Source organism: Phyllostomus hastatus, unplaced genomic scaffold (genome assembly GCF_019186645.2).
Source record: "Phyllostomus hastatus isolate PE091 unplaced genomic scaffold, TTU_PhHast_1.1 phas_contig_34, whole genome shotgun sequence".
Taxonomy (NCBI): domain Eukaryota; kingdom Metazoa; phylum Chordata; class Mammalia; order Chiroptera; family Phyllostomidae; genus Phyllostomus; species Phyllostomus hastatus.
In genome coordinates, this window is record NW_025333857.1 from 51,634,951 (window position 1) to 51,656,476 (window position 21,526).

A 21,526-nucleotide genomic window follows, 5' to 3' on the forward strand; every position below is an offset into this window, starting at 1 on the left:
CATTTCTGTATTGTATTATGAATAGGTCTTTATTTTAAATCCATAGGCAATAGGTACTCCACATACAAGATTAAAAGGTGAGTACAAGTGGAAGCAAAAGGCCGCCGTGGTGAATAACATTTAGCAGAGTCGGCCATTCATGCTGTCCTTACTCATTTACTACTGGGCTCATATTCCCCTAGGTTTTAGGAGTTTGGCTACTGTTCCCATCTAAAAATAATCCCCGATTAACAGATTCAAATGCAAGCAGTATTGTTCTCAGTATTTTCAGTGTTGCAGTATGGACGCTCTCTCTTCCTGCATTTAATCATTGTCCCCCCAGGCGTGCAGCACCCTCTACCTCATGTAGAACCTGTCACTGTTACTTGGTTACCCCAAGCAGGGCAGAACTGAACTTGACACACACTGGGGGAAATGTGGGACTGAGGAATGCTGAGAGAGCACTTTCTCATTCCCCCAAATGGAGACAGGAAGTGGTGCTGGCAGCTGTCTAACCGTGGGACATCTTGAGCAGGCGTGCTGTAACTTCATCCTCACACTGGCAAATGCCAGGGAGTGGCCCACCCTTGTTCGTTTATCATTCCCGTTGAAATAAGCCCAGCAGAAACGAGTCCTGGTCAATTCACGGGGAAACAAAGCAGAAGACTGGCCTCACCATTTAGGGGTCTGCTTCGAATATTTGGATATTTGTAATGAACATGGTTTGGGGCCTGACAGTTGCACCCTTTCCTCTTTTTTTTTTTTTCTTTTGGGAGCAGGTGATTGCTGAAAGGTATGCCTATGTGCTGGGATGGTTGTGGATGCCTGGGAACCTTGACTGTCTTATTCTTTTACTTGTACACATTCAAGTTGAGGAGGTCTAGAATGATAATAGAAATGTGAGAGAAAGTGATAAGGAGAATTTTGTTCTTTTGCTGAATGCTTAAGCCTTTAAGTGCTTCTTACCCTGGAGGCTGTTTCAGAAGCCCCCAGTGAAAACCCTGAGTATTAGTTCCAATTTACTCAAATGAAAACTATACTAAACCAAAGCAAACCCCCACCAAAGTGTAAAGAAACTGAACCGGTGGTTTTGTATATTTTTGCCTCATACTCTGTAAGTGATATTTGTTTTTTAGAGAAGTAACAAGAAAGTGATGTAAGAGATATGACTATTATTGATGTTTTTAAATTTTCTGCAGAAAATGGATCACTCACTTTTGTAAAAGATAAACTAGAAAATGATTCATCCCAAGGTATTTATTTACAAATCAGAATTCAGATATATCATGGAACTCCAATTTGCATTACTAATGAATTTTTTTTTTACAACTCTTTAAATATGCCAGTATTCAGTATGCTTCAGGGGGAAATGTGGTGTGAGCAAAAAATCAGACTTTATTTTATGCTGACACTGAAGCTTTTTCACATGCAAAACCAAAAACAAACAACAAACCAAAACAAAAAACCAACTAAACCCTTGCGCTGTTGATAAACAGATCATTTTTTTCACGAGACACTTTAACATTTTTTTAAGATTTTATTTATTTACTTTTAGAGAGAGGGGAAAGGAGGGCGAAAGAGAGGGAGAGAAACATCCGACGTGTGAGAGATACATTGATCAGTTGCCTCTCACATACCTCCAACTGGGGACCTGAACCGCAACCCAGGCAAGTGCCCTGACTTGGACTCAAACCAGTGACCTTTCAGTTCACAGGCTGGCACTCAATCCATTGAGCCCACACCAGCCAGGGAAAAATATGTTTTAAATATTAAAAAACAACTTGTGTATTTCTGCAGAGCCTGAGCCTCTGTGGCTCTTTTGGTTCCGGGGCAGAGTTGCGGAAGGGCCTCTGCACAACAGCGGTGAGTGACAAGTGACAGCAGACAAGACTTGTCCTGCTATGTCTGTGGTGGAGGAGAAGGCCTGCGACCTGGAAGCAGACCTCTTTGTAGAAGGTGGGAGGGGACACAGAAAGAGGAGAGGCAACAGCGGGGAGAGTGGTGACATGTCAGACAAAGGGGCAGCCAGGTGGCCCCACAGGAGATCAGGCAGAGAGTGATGGAGGTGTCCTGAAAAGCAGACAGGAGTTTGAAAACAGGTAATGCTGAAAAAAATCAGCCAGGCAAACAGTGGCATCCAGGCCTAGGGTTCAGAGTCTGGCAATGGTTCCCCATTGCACATAAAGCAGAGTCCAGAATCCTTACCAAGGCTTGCAAAATCCCGCAAATCCTGGCTCTCACTTTCCCCTGGTGCCCCGTCTCTCTAGCCAACATGACCCATTGCTTTCTATGCTCTGGCAAATTCACTCCCCTGTGGTTCTTCCAACATTTCAAGGTTTTTCCTAACTCAGGGCCTCACCACATGCCTAGAATCCTGTTCCTTCCCTTACCTCCTATCCACTGCCCCCAGTTTGACTGACTGTTACTTCTCCTTCAAGTCTACTCTTCAGTGTAACCTTCAGAGAAGCCTTCCCTGACCTTTTAATTTATAGGTGTATAACCCCTGCCCACTTACACTCTGTCATAGCCTTCTTGAACTCTCTACATGTTACCCCTGTGACGTAGGTCCTACCATCATCCTCAACATAAATGGCAGCCCGAGACCCTCAGAGGTGAAGTAACTTGTCCAAATTACATACTAATAGTGGGCGTATCAGCCAAGGTCCCAGTAAGGGACAGACAGTACATTTGGATTTTCCTGGCCTAAGGAGCCTTTAACCTGAAGATCCAGGAAGTAGGCAGAGCTGTGTAAGAGGGTCACCTGCAAAAGGCTGAGACCTTTGGGTATGGAAGAGAGCTAGCCCAAGGTGGCCGTGCAGTAAGGAAGGCAGAGGCGGGGATACAAGATTGCAATCTCTCCCTCAGTCTTCTGCTAGCGCTCTTCATTGGAAAGCAGGAAGGTTAGGGAGGCAGCAGATGTGATCCACGCAGGGCGGCCCCTAGGACAGAGAGCAGGGTAAGGCAGGTGGATCTGGGGGAAGGTGGCAGTGGAACGGGGATTTGAACTCAGTCTGCTTCCAGAACAGATGCTGTTTTCAATGACATACGTCTGTCTGTCTGGTATAAAGTGCTTAACTAGCACCAGTCCGCATTTAATGGGACCTGAGTGGTCAGGGAGGGGTTACTGTTTTTTCCTCAGCTCACTGAGAAGCATGGTTCGCAGATGCTGCTTCTCTATAGGAGAGAGCCAAGGACCATTTATTAATTAACTTCTCAGTACTTTGAAGAGGTGGAGGAGAGGGCTTCTTTTATTTTGTAAGCTCTTGTAGCTAATTATGTTTCTTAGACTAGAAAGCTGCTGGAGATGACTCTCCAGGTAACTTCCTCATCACGCCCTGGGGCCATCCTATGTTTGAATCTGCTGCTGAGCCACATTCTGTCCAGTCTTTGCAGAAGAGGAAGGGGGTCATTAGGACGCCTCATTCCACTCTCACAGCAAAGCCCCAGTGAAAACAAGTGCCCTGCTCACTCCTAGAAGGACGCTCGCCTCTTTTCCAAGTGGAGCTCTAGGAGCATATGGGAAAAGAGGCAGCCTAAACGTTTACATGTATCTGTGCTCCAAGGCTGACTCACACAGAGGATCAGCAACCCATGTAAATTTAGCCTGCGAGGGCGGTTGTGATAGTTGTGGGAACAGTGACTGAGTTCAATTATGTGATTATTTATGGAGTGCTGACCATGGGCCAAACACTTGGGGCTGTACTAATGGACAAAACAGACACGGTTTCCTTATACTTTCAGAATTTTACTTTTAAAAATACACTCTGCCAACTGAGATTGAAGGATGTGTCTTTTCCTCCCGTGGGGAATAAAGAGAGGGCAAGGAATTGGATTTAAAAAAACAACAAACAAACATAGCTGTGAGAGATGTGCAAAACCATATTGCATAATAACCTTTATAACAGCCATTACATAAAAGCTGATGGTGAAATAAGACTATGTACCATATGGCATGTGTGCATTATGCTGCGTATCATATAGCTTGAATGTGCACTTTGCCACATTTCATTTTAATGAGATGGATTACTTCCCTTTACTGATGGAATTCACTCAGATTTAGTTAGGCAGGTTGCTAATAGCAACGATAATAATAAGTCACACTATTCAGGACAATCACGTTTTGCTGAGTTTCAGATCATCCTCACTACTTAACAGTAGTTCTTGGACTCCATTCAAATCTTTCTGGTTTGGAAGCTTCCATAAAAGCACATAACTTTGATGTCTAGGAACGGCCGCAAATCCCAATGTGGCTCTGTGGCCGGATGTCAATATCACCTAGATAATTCAACAAATCACTATAGAGTACTTACTACCTACAAGGCGGGCAACTAGGAAAAAATCCATGGTGAAGAGTGCAGGCTCTGAAATCGGATGTGTGAAAAACTTAGGCAGATTACTTAATCTCCAGAGTCTTGATCTCCATCTTTTTAATTGGAGGTAATTAAGAACACCTCCTTCAAACGTTCGCTGTGGGAGTAAAACGCCATGATGCACCCAGCACTGCGGAGCCTGGCAGGCACATCGTGAGCACTCTGTCGGCATCACCTCACCCTGCCAGTGTTCTCTTCATCATTCAATCATGTCCGACTCCCTCGTTTTAAGTCAATGTGGTCCTGGGAAACCGGGGGTTTCCTGACATATTTTATGTCAGAAATGGTCTCAAGGAGAAAGCATGAAGGAACAATTGAGATGGCAGCCAATGCGCGAAAGAAGATAAGATCACATGTTCAGAATAGAAGATGGAGGCTTGGTCTAGAGAGACATAGTGTAGCTGTAACAGTTTTGACTTTTTACTGACATCCTAGGAGGGGAAAGCCCCTGATGGAAATAAAGGCAAGCATAGCTTGCAATAATGTTTGAGAATCTTAAATGCCACTGCACATATGGGACAAAGGTGTTGCCTGCTTGGGTTCTGGAGATCTGGGTTTAGTGGGGCTGATATGAGAGAGCTACAGAGAAAGAATATAACTGTCCAAGAGAGATCATGTGTGCTGTGGAGTCACATCTTAGTGACCAAATTTGCTTTCTTGGAAACAGGGTCTAACAGAGAGAGCTCAGTGAGTGGAATGGGAGATGAAATGTTTAGGAGGAGCGGAGCACAGAAGATCTAGGACTTGTCCCATGGACTGAGAAGGGGCGCCCGGAATTCCCGCTCTGGATTCTGACTGCACACTGAGGTAGAAATGCACTTTGAGCTGGACCAGTGTATGTTAGCGAGTGATGAGAGAGGCTGTTAAGGAAGGTAGGGGGAAAGATGAGGAAGCCTATCTTAGACATGCTAAGGGCTTTCTGTCTGAGGCTACAGATAACGGGGAGCCTTAATTTTCTTATTTTCTTTTTAAATATGCAAGCGGCATCATGAGATCTCTGTTTTAGGAAGGCCACCCTTAAACGCTTCTTCTTATCCCCACTCTCCTAATTCGTTGTCTCCTCCTCCTCATTCCCACACAGTTTGGCTCTTACCACATTATGACTTACGGTTACTTTTTTCTACGACTGTCTTCCTCCTTCCAGTTGTGAAATTCCTTGAAAGAAGACCCTGTGTGTTAGACTTTTATGCCTTAAACAAACAAACAAACAAACAAACGAAAGACAGGACACAAAGATAAAGTGCTGTTTTGGAAGACATCCCATAAAAAGTTTGTTTCCAGAAACTCTGGGTGGCTTGGAGCTTTGATAGTAAGTGACCACCCCCCTTTACTACAATGGCTCAGCTGTAATTGGGCATGCAGCACTGGAAGCTTACTGAGCGTCCCTTCCATCTGTGTCTTCCCAGCCTTACCCTGTGCTTGGCACACAGCACTCAATGTGTGTTTAGTAAATGAAAAGCTGGTACCTCTTCTTTGAAGGGTGGTCTTGGACGGGACCTTCAGACCGTGCCTTTTCCCTGTGTTATGGTATCCTTGGTAGTGTGCTGCTTTGGCAATATGGTGGCCCACCTGGTCTCCTGAGAGATGCTTAGAGTAAAACAATTTCATACTGCACTGTCCAGAGTTGAAGAGCAAACCCTGGCCATTAGATGTGGCCAGCAGAGGGCAGCAGAGGGCTGCAGAGCAAGGGCCAGTTTCTCAACAAGAAACTTCCCTCTAGGGGGGCCATTCAAACACCAGGAGATGCCTCTGGATCAGGGAGGTGAAAGTGAAGAGTTAACAAGGAAAAGTCATAGGCAACCATGAATAAGAGGTGATAGGCCCTTGGGAAAAATTAAGGAACTGCCCCTTGAAAACCTTGTAATAGGTTGGGGAGTGCCAATGGGATACTAGAAACTGTAGCTGAGCACAATCCCACAATCCCATTGTATCTGTAGACCACCAGAATCCTCAGTGAGTGGATGAGACCCACTTGCCAGAGGACCTCAAAGGAGCCTCAGACGGTCTTTAGCTCTTTACTTGCTTAGAGAATACAGGGATTCTGGGCTCCAGAAAAATTCCCTTCCCATGCTCTTGCCCTCTTGCCCACATTCCTCCCCTTCTAAACCTCCCCCGCCCCCACTTCTGTCTCACCTGTCTGTTCTGTGGCCAGCTGAGGAGGCTAGTCCTGCACCAAGTACAAACTCAGGTTTTTGTTGGCATCTCATCAGCCTCACTCGGGGCCGTCTACCTCAATTTACGGCCATGACTAGCAGAATTTAGAGGACGTTTTGCTCTTTTAGCCTGTCATTTATTGTGTGTGCACGTGTGTGTGTGTGTGTGTGTGTGTGTGTGTGTGTTTAACTGTCTAAGAGAGATCTCTGGGTTCTCTCTGGTGGCTGATGCAGGTCCCACATCTTCACACCTAAATTGGTGTTCCAGTCTACTCTTACTATGGCTTCCCAGGAGAAAAAAATATCTTTACATGTACAATAATAAAAATAATCACCCACAAAGTGGAAGAAAGAGATGTACTCTCACAATTTCCTTTTTTTCTTTTACCTTACCAGTAACAGCCAACAGAATCAATTGTGAATTCTCTTTGTTGGTGCTGATGGTTAGAATTACTGGCATTGGGTTTTGTGACTTACTTAAAAGAAAGATAATGTTTGAATGTGCTATTTATTTTTCCAAGTTCACTGGCCAGTGTATCTTATCAATCAATGTCTTTGTCACCTAAGTTTATTCTTCCACAATGTGGCTAGAGCACATTACTGTGTAAGGTGTTTTTCTAAATGTCTTATCTGTGGTCTTTTTCCCATAGTTGTTAGCTATTCAGTCAGTATAGGTGCTGTTCAGTCAGCAACAGGTGCGATCGAATGAATGGGTGCATGAGTGCCTTATATAATAAGTACCATCTCCTTCTTCTTGCCTATGACCATTGCATTTGTTCACCTGGACAAAGGAAATGGTTACCATCCTATCTCTGAACAGGTGTAAGTGTGGGGTCCTCACTGAAGGAGAGGTTTGAAGATCAGTTGGTTCGGCCACTGATCCCACTTTGGCTTCAGAATCTCTGTATCCTGAGTGAGAGTATGACCCTATGAGGCCCTTCCTATTCTGTTATTTCCAGGATTTAGTGGCTTTTCAACTCACCACCACAATCACATGCTCTGCAGTGGACATGCTGGAATTATTCTTGGTGACTTAGAGGACAGAATCAGAATTCATCCAGGGAATCAAATTTGGGCTCAATTTAAAGATGCATTTTCTAACAGTTGAACCCACCCAAAGACAGACAAGGCTAGTTTGCAAGGAAGTGAACTCCAGTCACTGGGAGTTTAGGCAGAAGGGGAAGGCTACTTATCACTGCTTCTGTCCGACAATCAGATTGACTTTAAAGTCTTTTACAGCATTCAGGGCACATAATGATTAAGACCTTCTAGAATGGGTTTCTTACAAGTTCCTATTGATGCTCAAGCCTTAGCCAGTGGAATAGTGCAATGCATCTTAGCAGTATTTAGCTTCTTTTTACCTGATGAATAGATTTGCATTATTGAACTCCTTTATACCCTGTCCCTGTGTCAGAAGCTTTATATCTTTTAATCTTCACAACAGCCCAGCTAGGCAAGGCTTAATGTTTTCATTCCATAGGCAAGACAACTGAGACTCAGAGGGTTTATGTCACTTGATCAAGTTTATATCAGAGTAGAGCCCAGTTTTTCAGTCAGATCCATCTGTAGGTCTATCTTTTCAACACACTGGGTCACTTTTAATTAAAAAAAAAAAAGAAAAAAAGCTACAGTTGCCAAAGCTCCATCCTTGTGAGTATTACCATGCCTTTTAGTCACAAGTAACAACATTTACAATAGTAATGTATGATCAAAGAGCCGTTTGTAATTTTTCTTATAAATCACTGCAGAGTAAACATAGCCCAGCCTCATTCTACATTCATCTCAGAACCTGTGCACAGTCGATCAATTAGTTCTCACACCCGAGCAAGTAGAGTGGATGTGATGCTCCAGGAAGGTGAAAAATAATTTACAGGAGCAGCAAGGTTATTTATAACTGGTTATGCTGAGAGAATCGTGAATGCGGGCGAGTAAGAACAATGAGTTCTTCCAGAAAGTAGCAGCGCTTAACTCTACTCTCCACTGGCTGAGTCTATCTCCTCTTCTTTAGATATGGGATGAGCACTAGGTAAGCCACTGGAGGCCTGATCCCAAATGTCCATGGCATATAGTCAAGTGATTCCATCAATTCGTGGTTTGAAGAACTAAGAGGCCAGAGAGTCACCCCCAGGAACGTGGCTGCAGCATTTCCCACTGCTATCTGTGGCACCTCTGAACAGTCAGCCTTTTGGTGTCTATTTCCTTTATAGAAAACAGACATTGAAACTTACTTTGTATTCATTTGTTTTCCAGGTTAGCTCTTGCAATTTGCTTTGAATGTGCATAGAGGGATTTTTTTCAGAAGGAGCATCTGAGCCATAACAAGGAATCTTACCTGGCAGTCTTCCCGGATCTGTCGCTGAAGGCTAATCTCGCCACAGGAGCAGTGCCATACATTGTAGAGAGATATATACCCTTTCCAGGCATTTAAAAACTGTTCGTCCTCTCTTTGTTGTACAAACACTGACATTGTCTTCAACTGTTGGTTTTCATGATACTGGTAGCAAACAGTTCATTGTACTTAGTATGTCCCCGATACTGTTCTAAGATTTTATCTCACAACTCTGAGATCATTCTTTTACAGAGGTAGAAACTATAGCAAGCTTATTTTTTTTTCCTTAATAGACTAGGAAAGAATTAAAAGTCAAAAGAAACCCCACCACAAGCTTTAAAGTGAATCTTTCATTTACAACAAAACAAGAATAGTTTCAAAGAAGTGCTTTCTAAGAGTTGTTTGTAGAGTCATATTTACTGTTTACTGTAGTTTTCAATCTTGTTTAACAATTTCTGTAGCTTATTAGAATTGCTAGTCCACTTAATTAAATTTATTGTGAGACAGTTGGCATCCCTGTGAAGAAAATTACCTTTGGTTCAAAACCTTGACCCAGGGGAAGACCCAAACTCCGTATGGGAGTCATTGCCTTTTTTGTACGACTTCCATCTCCATCAATTCCTAATCCATCTTCCTTCCAGGACCTAGTCAGCATCAGGTTCCTTTCAGAGACTACTGACTTGCAGGTCTGTCTATAGAAGCTACGTCACTGTTCTGTGTCTGCTTCCAGGAGTGCAGGTAGCAACACTGAGTATATAAATGGCTCTGTTAAGACAAACATGCTATGAAATGTTATGAGGGCTTCATAATATCATTCTTTCCCTTAGACTCAAATTTAGTTGCATTTTGGTAGATTCATCTGGGCTTATGCCAAGGAATTGGTGTTCCTGAAGTCCTTCAAAGACTTTGTTATGAATGGTTTCTCTAGATGCTAAATTGATGTATATGTATACATTTCCACAACCCTAACTAGGGTTCCATGCTGTGACCGAACAATATAAAAGTCCTCCATTAGAAATGTTCAACAACTCTACCTATAGGTCAGTCCCAAGGCTTTGAAGATACTAAGTTGGACAACTTCTCAGTGAGGCCTTCAAGCTTTAAGATCTGATAGCCTGGGTGTGGTCATACCAGGAGGGGCAAGAGGGGGTAACCATAAGTGTAATGTGCCCAGTAATGCCTGGGTACTCACGGGAGAGTAGGGCATCCATGGGGAATGGGGGGAGAGTAGAGTGCTGGAGTAGATAGTTAGAGTATTATGTCAAGAGTGTCAGTGAGAAGTAGGGTGGGAGAGGAGGAAGAATGAAACCACAGCAGACATGCTGTAGGGGCTACGGGATTAAGGTCGACAGAATGTCTACAAAGGGTAGTTGGGGGGAGGGGGTTGGGGATCTAGAAGTGAATGAACATTTGGGATATTGGGAGGTTTCTTGGAGAACCTAGGTGCTGGGTCTGGACATACATTTAAGTTAAAACTGGGCCCTCTGGTATCAAACAAGAGAGGAGGTCTGTGGCTTCCATGGAACAATCCCCAGAACATTTTAATTATAGTGAAATGTCAAGGAAGAAAAACTCACTGGCATCATGATTCTTCCCAACCTATACTATCGCTTTTTTTTTTTAAATTCAGAGAAGTGTTTTCCTAAACGAATGAATGCTTTCTCTTAAAGTAAATAGAAATCATTTTCCTTTGAGATGTAATAATGATCTTATCTACTCTTGCCAAAGCTTCATATCATGTGAATTGATCTGTGGGAGACAGTTGACTGAGTGCCAAGCTGAGCTTCCAGGGGCAGCTTTGAAGACATAGTAAATGTGCACCCCCTTCAAAGCAGCAATTGGATAGTAGGTTTGGCACTCAGTGGAGCACAAGTTTAACGTGACAGAAGGGTAGCATTTGCTCTGTTGATATGCCCAAGTCAACTGGTCCTATCTCTCAAAATATGTAGGTAATTCTTCGTTTCTTTGCCTACGTCCATGTAATCTGCAGGGTTGACACGCTTCTCTGATGAAACTTGGGAAGGAGATGTTTTCACGGCACTCTGTTTTATGGTTTGATGTGGGTCACTCACATTATAACCCCTGTTAGGAGGAACAGAGAGCTTCAATAATTGAACCAAGTTAACCCAGTCAGCAGAGGATTCTGAACCACCATCTTTTTCTTCTAACAATACAAATCCTATTGTTCTCTTAAGGTTGGTACAAAATTTATCTGTTTCCAGAAGCTATATACTTAATAATGCTAAGTATTAATATACTTAATACTAATGTTCTTTTTATTTCCCCTTTAAATTATTTTTTATCATATTTAGATATCAGATCATATTTATCCTTCTCATCCTTTATAATAATAGGTCATACACAGCTGTACTAAAGGTGCTCTAACTATTTCATTGTCCCCCCAGGTGGACTCTGAGCTCCACAGGGTAGTCCTTTGTCCTCTAATTCATTAGTGTCCCCGAGCCCTCTTGCAGAGTAAAGAGCACATTGAAGGGGCCCAAGGAATCCTTTCAGACAATTAAAAACACCAACTGTCCCAAATGTTCGCAAAGATATGCAGTAGCCGAAACTCTTAGTCACTGCTGGTGGGAGTGTCAAATGGTACAGCCACTTTAGAAAACAGTTTGGAAGTTTACGTTAAACATACATCTACCATGTAATCCAACCATTCCATTCCTAGTTATTTACCCAAGAGAAATGAAAGCACACATCCACACAAAAACTTGTACACAAATATTCATAGCAGCTTTACTGGTAATAGTCCAAAACTGAAACAACTGGTATACCTACAGGTGAATGGATGAGCAGTTGGTGATATGCCCATAGGCTAGATTACTACTTACCAATAAAAAGGAACAGACTATTAATATATACAACATGGATAAATCTCAAGATAATTATACTGAATGCAAAACAGGCAGACAAAAAAGGGTGCATACTCTGTGTTTCCATTTATATAAAACTCTAGGAAATGCAAATTAGCATACCATGTGGTTGCCTGTGGATGGGAGGTTTAGGAGGGTAGATTATGAAGGCAATGAGGAAACTTAGGGGGTGAGGGACATATTCGTTATCTTGATTTTAACAGATATGTGTGCATGGTGCTTGTTTAAATGATGTATATGTATGTCAAAAGTCACCAAATTTACATTTAAATATGTTTGGTGTTTGTTGTCAACTGTACCTCATAAAGCTAAAAAAAAAAGCAACAAGAAAGTGCTGAAATTATTCTACACCCATCACTTTCCCTTTAGTGTTCCACTGTGCCCATGTTTCCATGGTGAGAGCTTCCTTTTTGAGACAAGCATATAGGGCGACATTGAGCAGATGGAGCTTTTGGGTCAGGCAGAGCCGGAGTGATCCAACATTGGCTCCTCACCAGCGGCTTAGCACTGGGCAAGTTACCGTGTGCTTAGACCTCGGTTTGCCCTTCTATAAAATGGAACTAATATACCAACCTTAGAGAAATGCTATGAAAATCAAATTAGATAAAAGGCCTGGGACTTCATAAAGGGTAATGATCATGCATTATATATTGCTAAGAACCTCTTTCCCCCATATTTTTGAGACTGGCACACAGTTATTGAGCACTTTATCAGCTTGATTTGATTCTCACTGATTCCCAACCAATTACTGAGAATAGAGCAACTAACAGAGAGCAGAATAGGCTTGAAAATATAAATAATACAAAATCACTCCTGGGCACCTATCCACTTCATTCTCCATCACCATGCTCAGTGGAGTTAGCAGTGTGTGTGTGTGTGTGTTTAGATGTTCAAAGTGGAGGATAGGATGACACAGATGTGGATCAGGGCAGGCTGGGAGCTGGCAAACTGAACAGTGTCAAGAGGCCCTTGAAAGAGTGTGGGTTTTGATTCAGACAGTCTCATGTTCAATGCAAGCTCAGCTGCTTTTTGTACGTGAAACCGTGAACAGGTTATTAAACTTGCAAGATCCTCCCTTCACTCACATGTGAAATGTAGATAACAGTTTATATATCACAAATTTAATGTAACAATAAATACACTGACATTAGAAGTAATTTCAGGGGTAAATATATTTCCCTTCTTACTATGCATGAGGGCAACTGTGTGTACTAATGATAAACACATGATTTAAGCTGACATTAATGATGTTAAAAAAACTATTAAGATGCCTTTTAAAACTCATTCTGGAATGTGTGTGTGTGTGTGTGTGAGTATGTGAAATTACTTGGTATCTTGAATCCTTCCATTAATGCTGCTTTTAAGGAGAAATTTCTGTCACATTAAAAACTAAGGCAGGTACTCTCTTTGTGGGCAACTGAGAAACTAAGGTGATAGAGGAACTCCTTTTTGAGCTTTTCCACCAGGCTGGGCCAATAATAAAAGTGAAAATTCCGAAAGGTAAGGATGGTAAACCAAAGCAGTTTGCATTTGTGAATGCGATGAATCTACTTCACGGAATCGAACTTTTTGGAAGGCCCATCACGATTCAGTTTAGATCAGGAAGTGGCCACGCCTCACAGGACATTAGTTTGTCCTATTCCCCGCATCGTGATGGAAGTGCAAGCCCTCCCTCCACATCTCCTGGCAGGTACGAAAGGACGGTGGATACCATGGCTCCATCCTCACAGATAATTCAGAGATCTTTCTCTTCTCCAGTTAATTGCCAGAGACAAGCCTTGATAAACAGTGTTTTCAAACAGACGTCATGTGGTGGAAAACTTGGTTCTACCTGTTTCTCCACATCTTGGTCCATGAGGATTTTCCTCATCAGTTCAGACACATAATCATCCTTCTAACCAGTCTTCAGTCTCCCAGGGGCATGCAGACACACCGTCATCACGGCGTCAAGCAGACTTCTCGTTCCTGTGCAGCAGGTAGACGTTGCAGCGTGAGCAGCATTGCACTGATCACGGGACTGACCATTATTACAGAGGAAACATGATTTCCTCTAGGAAGACAGGAATCACGATGGCTGAAGCCATGGCTGTAATAACAGAAGAGGTGGTAGAAGAGCTGGAAAATGACAGTCATCTCAAAACTAACAAGTGTTTAAAGGACATTGTTTTTCTCGGGTCGTCCTAGGCCCTCTTGACTAAGTTGGTCTGGGAATGTTTTGTGAAAGCTGTACAGAGCAGTTTTACAAGTTGCCACATTTCTTTATAAAATGTTTAAAATCTATAGCTACAGTCTAATGCAAAAATGAGGAGAATGGTGGTACCAGTTACTACATTAATAACCTTTCACCTCAGGGTTTCATGAAGAGAAAAGGGTTTTACACAAAAGGAAGTGCCACAATTGCAATCGTTTTAGACAATTGAGGAAAGGATGTATTATATAGATTGGTTGTCTTAGAAAGCAAACATTTTAATTATCTGTTATCTCCGAGTATGTTTTACAAGGCCCTGCTTATTAGTGAATCACATTTTATGTACGTAATAGAAAATGCTCAAGTTGATAGTCTAAAATACAATAGTATTTTGTTAATATAAGAGAAAATGTAATTTCAGTGACTCATTTTACTAACATTTGATTTGAGAAAGTTTATTAGCCAAGTTCGGGGATAAATCAGATTGTTTAACTTCATAGAGAACATAAGCGTAAGTACTGTGAAATGCTCTTTGAGTTTTACTCTAACTGGACATTTGAGTGTAAATCTACATGTGCTATTCATTCTGAAAGTTTAGGACTTCCTCATTAAATCACGTTTAACTGAATAACTGAGATCACTCAGGAGGTTAAATATCTCCAAATGTATTTTTTTATATTAAAAATGCAGTGTTACTATAAATTCCCCTTTCCAGGAAGAACAAAAATGCAAATGCACAGTCAGATAAAATGGCAAATTGGTTTACTGAAAGTATATTTGTCTGGGAAAAGGTTCACAAACCCTTCAAGTGATGCCTCTATTACTCAAAGTTAAAATTTTCTATTTTCAAAGTGCCCAGGGCATGTGTACAAGGACACGTTTTATTACTCGGGTTGTACATGGTTTTTTTGTTTGAACATTTGAAAGAGTTTAGTCTTAAACACTTCCTGATTTAAAAAATTTCAAATCTCGTTTAACAAAACTTTTATATATCAAGATGTTTCACTTTTGTTGTAGAACTTGTTTTGCCCCTAAGTGCAGGAAGGCTAAATACATAAAGCAGTATTTTTGTTGCAAAGTAGTGAACGTAGGTTTCCCAAACCAAGCCTCTAATGTCTAAGGCAAGCAAGCCCATGTTCCTTGGGCCCGGTGTATTATCCATGTTTGGGGCCGTAGGTATAAAGGGACCACCTGAGGAGGGGCCAGACTCAGAGGCTCTGTCAGGGAGGTGGGGACAGAAGGGGCCACGGGGAGCCAGGATGAGGGCAGGAAGCCGCTGGACCGGCTCTGCAAGTGCTCTCTTTCAGACACAGTGTCCGCTCATGGATGTGAAAGACGTGCTACCACTTATTTTCTTCTTCATAGCTCACTTTCTGTGGAGTTTAAAAGTTTGAGAAAGGCATACCTTTTGACCTAATTTTGTAAAAGGGGAACTGAGTCCTTAGAGAAACAATGAGAAGAAATGTTTGAACATTTGAACAAACAGTTGAAAGAAATTAAACTGTTTCCAGATGATGGGGACTCAAATTTTATCTCTGCCACTTGCTAGGTGTGGCCTGGGACAAGCTACTTAACCTCACTTTGTCTTTGAGTTCCCATCTTTACAATGGTGATAGCAGTACCTACCTCATAGGGTTGTTGACAGGATGAGAATGGCTAAGGAAAAGTTCTCAGACAGTACCTGGTTTACAGGAAGTGCTTTGTCCTTGTTGACTATTGATTTGTGAAACTTTGCCTAGGAGGTTTTATAAGAAAATATTTGAAGCCCTGGCTGGCGTAGCTCAGTGGATTGAGCACAGGCTGCAAATCAAAGTGTTGCAGGTTCGATTCCCAGTCAGGGCACATGCCTGGGTTGCAGGCCACAGCCCCCAGCAACTGCACATTGATGTTTCTCTCTCTTTCTCTTTCTCCCTCCCTTCCCTCTCTAAAAATAAATAAAATAAAATCTTTAAAAAATTAAAAAATATTTGGTGGCTTTTCAATCACTATATCACTTCCAGACTATTTAGCTAGTAGTATGGCATGACATTCTTGTGGCTTTTAAAACAGATAGTTTGAAAACGGAGGGAGTAGTACACAGAGAACTCCTGGAAGGCTTAGGAAGAGATTGAGATCAACACCACCACTAAATCCCTAGAAGTGAGCAGGACCTGGTCCCTAAGGAATGCACTGCGGAATTTTAGTACTTAAGTGGGCTTTTTTGCTCTTTCTTTTTCCTTCAGTCTCATGACCTTTCTTATGTCTTAAATGATTAACCAAAGATTATGGGTTCATGTTATCTCGTGTCCGGGTTTGGCCAACAAACAGATTCAATCATGCTACAAAACTATGCAACTGAACTAATGTTTAGCTGTAATATAAATTCCTTGGGGATCAGGCTCCAATTAGGAAACTGTTATATAGAAAGAGAAGCTTGAGTAATGGTCTTTGGAATGACAAAAACTTTCTTTTCCTATTTTTTGACTGTTCCCCACCAATATATGCTTGATCCACTTCGAACCCCCTTTCTGCACATGAAACCTGTCTCCTTATATACCACACGCTTTTGAAATTTACCTTAAACTTTTAAATGCCATTTTCCTTTCAGTAAGTATAGTATTCAAATTCTGGGTAGAACAGATTTATTTCCCTCTGATTTTATGCCCATTATAAAAGAACATTTGCTGTAACTAAATTATAAATACTGTAATAGTTAATCATCTGAGAAAAGATAGCGCACAGGTTGAGTGTGGCCCCCAGTATCAGATGGAACTGAATTTGAATTCTAGTGTCACCCTCTAAAAACTTTGGATAAATTAACTTCCAATTATTTTATCTGTAAAAAAGGGATAATATTCACATCTCTGGTATATGATGTTTACATGACTAGTTTTAGGCAATCATGAGAATTAAATAATATAACATATATATGCACCACACATAGAGTGAACACTAAATAAGAAGTAAATTTCTCTTTCAGCTTCAAGAATATCAAAGTTTTATAGTCAAAGAAGGACAACTCTATTATGTCTCTTTTTCTTGAGTTTATCCCTATAGGAAGCGAAGGAACTACAGCAAAATAAAATCATACTTAAGCCATATAGTAGTAGTGTATGGTGGTTATAAACCCAGGCCCTGCAGTTAGACAACCAGGGTTCAAGTTCCAGATCTATTCTTTACTACTATGAGCCTAGGCAAGCTGGTTAACCTTGGTGTGCCTCATTTTCTCCATGTACAAAATTGGGTTAATAATACCATTTACTTTACTGGGTGGCTATGCGAATTAAATGAGATGATGCATATGAAACATAGAACTGCCACATTGAAAACATTCAAATACTTGGATTACTAATATTTAAGAATAGCCCAGGGAATCACAGATTGCAAACAACATAACTGAACTCAAGTTTAGGTTCGGAGTTCTGGGAAATATGCAGGATTTTTGCTCTACTGTTTGAAAATTAGGTTGGAATCTACCAATAGTTTCTACTTGTCCTCAAAACCAAATAGACTGTAACTCTGTGTGTTAAGTAAGCTTTATTGACTATTCACATACCATAAAGAACACTGAAGTTTACAAATTAAAAAAATTTGTGATACTGTGAAAGAGATGAGCCTAAGTCATAGAAAATAATGTGAAGACAGCATCACACTAATCAAGTCCTAAGTGATGTGTTATGGTCTGTGAGAAAAGGCAAAGAATGACAGTTTATCAGAGCAGCTGAGAATAACTATGGAGAGTGTGGTAAACCACTAAGAACATTTGGAAGGGGTTACGGATATGGACTCAAGTTCTAGTTCAAGAGAAGAGCAAACGCAAAGGGGAGATGGTGGGAGTGGGCATTGTGTTTGTGGAGGGGACAAGCAGAGGAATGGAGAATTTCCAGGATTAATCGGAAGGTATCTGTGAGCAAAGAGTGTGAAGTGGGGGTATGGCATACGAGGTGACATAAGACCTCTGAAGAGTCAAGTTTATGGCTCATTTCCTCATTCTGTAGATGAGATGGCTGAGGTAAAGGAACGATTTCACCAGTCCTGCTTCCTAATTTGAGTCAGCTGGTGTAAGGCCCCATCAGCCCCGCTCCTGGGCTAGTGAACATGTCACTGCATCTCTTTGTGAGCTCAGGCTACAGACAACTTTGAAAGGACTGAAGAAATCTCCCTGATGCTTTCCACGTGGTCATGATTCTAATTTTGAGGATTAATTGATGCCCCTTTTTCTGTCCATATTTCCTAAAGTGAAAGAAGCAAATATTGATTCATAGGCCACCCAGACAAGGGCCTCATGAGTCCCTGCTTGGGACCACCCAGCCCTGTCTAGGTAATTCGATTATTTGGGGCACTTGGCTGAGAACCCAATTCTGATTTCCAGGGCAAAGTGCTTGCCACTGTATCATACCTCCTGTACTTACTCACTGTGATTTTAAACTCAGAAGGATCTCCTTTTCTGTCTGCCTGTCAGGCTGAATGACGCAGCACACCATCCCCCCACCCCCTGCCCCCCACCACACTTCCCTGGAGTATGGCTCTTTTTCTCTCTCACTTTTACCCTTTCCCTGGAGAACAAGGAAACATTACCATCTACTTAAATGGAGCCTCCAGGATTGCTCTCCCTGTCACTCCCTAGGATCTGCTGATCTGGAGTTTGTATTCTGTTGGCTGTGTTCCGGAATCGTGTAGGTCATTAGCTTAGAAAGACGTGTCCCTCTTTCTCTGAGTCACCTCGGGCTTAACGACTGCAGGTCTGTGTGGCGGCAGGAGTCCTGTCTTGACAAAAGTTGGCCACTCATACCCTTGGAAGATCCCCGTTTGCCATTTCCTTCTGGTGCAGTCGTCTTCACCTTCCATTTGTCAGAGTTCCCCTCCTGCCACTGTGTGCCAGGGTGCCCCGCAGTCCTCCATGAGGGGAGGGGCAGCAGGGGGTTGGTCACTCCTGTCCCTTGACACAGCCAGGGTTGCTCTTACAGAAGCTCTACAGACAGAATGCCCAAGTATGCAGCAAGAGCTGTGATGGAGGTTACTGGGATTTAGGAAGGTTTCTGTTATTTTTTTCATCAGCTTTAATTCTGCTCCTTTACCTCTGAGTGGGTGTAAATTACTTAAGAGTTTTTTTCACCCCTTCCCTCCTCCTCTTCTTCCCCTTCCCTCCATTTCCCTTCACAGCCCTCAGCAGGTGAGTCAGGATTAGTGGGGGAATAATTACCCATCTGCTTCTCCTTTACCATTTATCACCACCCACCACCCTTTAAAACCTGGGATGCCGCTTGCATGTTGCGAGGTGCCTGGAGTGCCCTGAAGAAATGAAGAATGTTCATGGGGACAGCTTACGCTGTCAGCTTTAGGGTTGAGAGAATAAGTAAAGGTATGTTCATCAAATCGGAGACCTCTTTTACTGGATCTATTAAAATCAGGGCACAAAAATAGACTGCTGGGTTCTCCTTTGTTGATCTTACTTCATGCCATTCACCACATGGTTTGCATGACAGTGTTCTCTACTCCTCTGACTTGAAGTTGTCTTTGTCACTCTGGTGAAGCTTCCAGTCTCTCTAGCCTGTTGTCTTGAATCTTTCACTCAGAAATCCCTTCCTCTGTATTCAGTTTCTGGTCCACTTGGTGTATGTGTCTTTCTTTGTGCATTGCATTTATTATGTTCTGTTGGCTTTGAAGCACTTCCTGTATGTTTATGTGTGAACATATGTTGTGTGGTTATTATATAAACCATAATTGCCTGGTTAGGACTTCACTGCTTTCTCAGCGGCAGCGTCTGGCTCTTCTGACCTGCAGTCTAGATGGTCTTCTCACAGCACCTGTTTCTTTAAGGGCAGCCTGAGAGGTGACATTCTTTGACAGACTAGGTGGCAGATCTGAATGTTCTGTGCCTTGGGCCTGGGAAGTATCCTGTACATAAAAGTAAGAAAAGCAACTTGTAGGGTGGGGCGCCATGTTGGTTGGAACAAGCTGTTGGCAGGGCTGCCAGGTGAGAAGTAAGGAGAACAGAGAGGGGCAGCACAGGCCAGAGGAACGGAAGTTGGTGGGATAAAAAAATTAGAATTAGTTGGACCAAAGTAGATAGACAAAGATCAAAGAAGAGCACGAAGTATAAACAGGGACACTGCTAGCTCAGACTCTGCCTTTGGTCAAATTAGAAGAATGTGGCAGCCAGTGCCTCTGGGTCAAGGTGGTCCTGCGTTTCAGTGCACAGCTTGGTGAGCAGAGAACAGGTTGTGTTTTAGCTGCTGGTTGTCTCCCCAGTTTGGTGCCATTGTGCGAGCTGTAGCCTGCACACTGTCCGTGACCATGCTGAGTGTACTGAACAAGAATGTGCTCTAAAAAGCAGCAGTACACATTTAGTATGTGTTATGTCTGGAGAGAAAAGTGCCTTGAAGGCAGTCATATTACAACATTTCTGTACATAACGTAGTAGGATTTACAGACTTTCTGAACAGCCACACCTCCTTTGATCCCCAAGTAGCCCTGTGAATGCATGGTTATCCCCACCGTGTGCATGGACAGACAGGTTCCGGAGACCACGTGGCTCACAGAGGATACAGGATGCCAAGACATCGTGGTTTAGATCCAGACCCTCTGACTGTAAATCCTGAGCTCTTCTGCGGTATCAGGCTGCCCACCTTGACAGAACACAGATGGAGTAAATGAGGCTGTGTTTGTGAATAGTCATTGCCACTCCTCGTGCATAAGCATGATTAAGTTACGCACATGCGGTAATTAGGACAACTCTGTCACTTGTCTATACCAGTATAATAGGTGGGTTCCTGCCACCAAGGTGACTTGGAGAAATGAATCCTTGTGCCTCAGTTTCCTTGGATGTAAACTGAGGTCAGTAATCTCTATCTCAGGTCTCACTGGGTTGTTAATAATCATATTTCTGAATATTAAACTCCACAGGGCAGGGCTTCTGTCTGTTTCATATAATCACTGTATCTCCAAAGACAAGCACAAAACCTGGCACAAATAGGTGCTCAATATATATGTGTTGAAAAAAATTAATGCATTTGAGTGTTTACTGTATGGTGGGTACTGGTCTTTACAAACATTATTTTATTTATTCCTCACCACAGCTGCAGGCTGGGTATAATGACCTCCACTTTACAGATGAGGAAATCAAGACACAGAGGGTGATGAAACCTGCCGGATGCCACATGCCAGTGAGAGGCAGGGCTGGGATTGAAACATGAGCTTGTCTGATTCTACAGTACGGGCTCTGGGCTACTAGAATTGTTGTAAAGATTAAGTAAAATTAGGTGCTGGGTCCAGCACCGTGTGTAACACGGAGGTGCTTGATTAATGAGAATTTCCCCTCTCATGCTAAATCCAAAATTCATGATCACTTTTATTATTTTTTAATTTTTTAATGTATTGAATTTCTTGGGGTGACATTGGTTAATAAAATTATATAGAATTCAGGTGTACAAGCCTATAACACATCCTCTGTATATTGTATTGTGTGTTCACCACCCCAAGTGAAGTCTTCTTTTGCCACCATTTATTCCCACTTTACCCTCTTCCACCTCCCCCACCCGCTTCCCCTCTGATAGTCACCACACTGTTGTCTGCGCCTACGCCTACGAGGATTTTTTTTTTGCTTAATCCCTTCACCTTTTCCACCCAGCCCCCGCCCCCCT

General features: G+C 42.4%; 1 protein-coding gene and 1 pseudogene across 1 annotated transcript in view; both read left to right on the forward strand.

The window, feature by feature from the left end:
- The window catches only part of PLPPR1 (phospholipid phosphatase related 1), a 237,688-nt gene that overhangs the window by 71,326 nt on the left and 144,836 nt on the right, over window positions 1–21,526 (forward strand). The window lies entirely within an intron of this gene.
- LOC123819602 lies at window positions 1,881–13,860 on the forward strand (annotated as a pseudogene).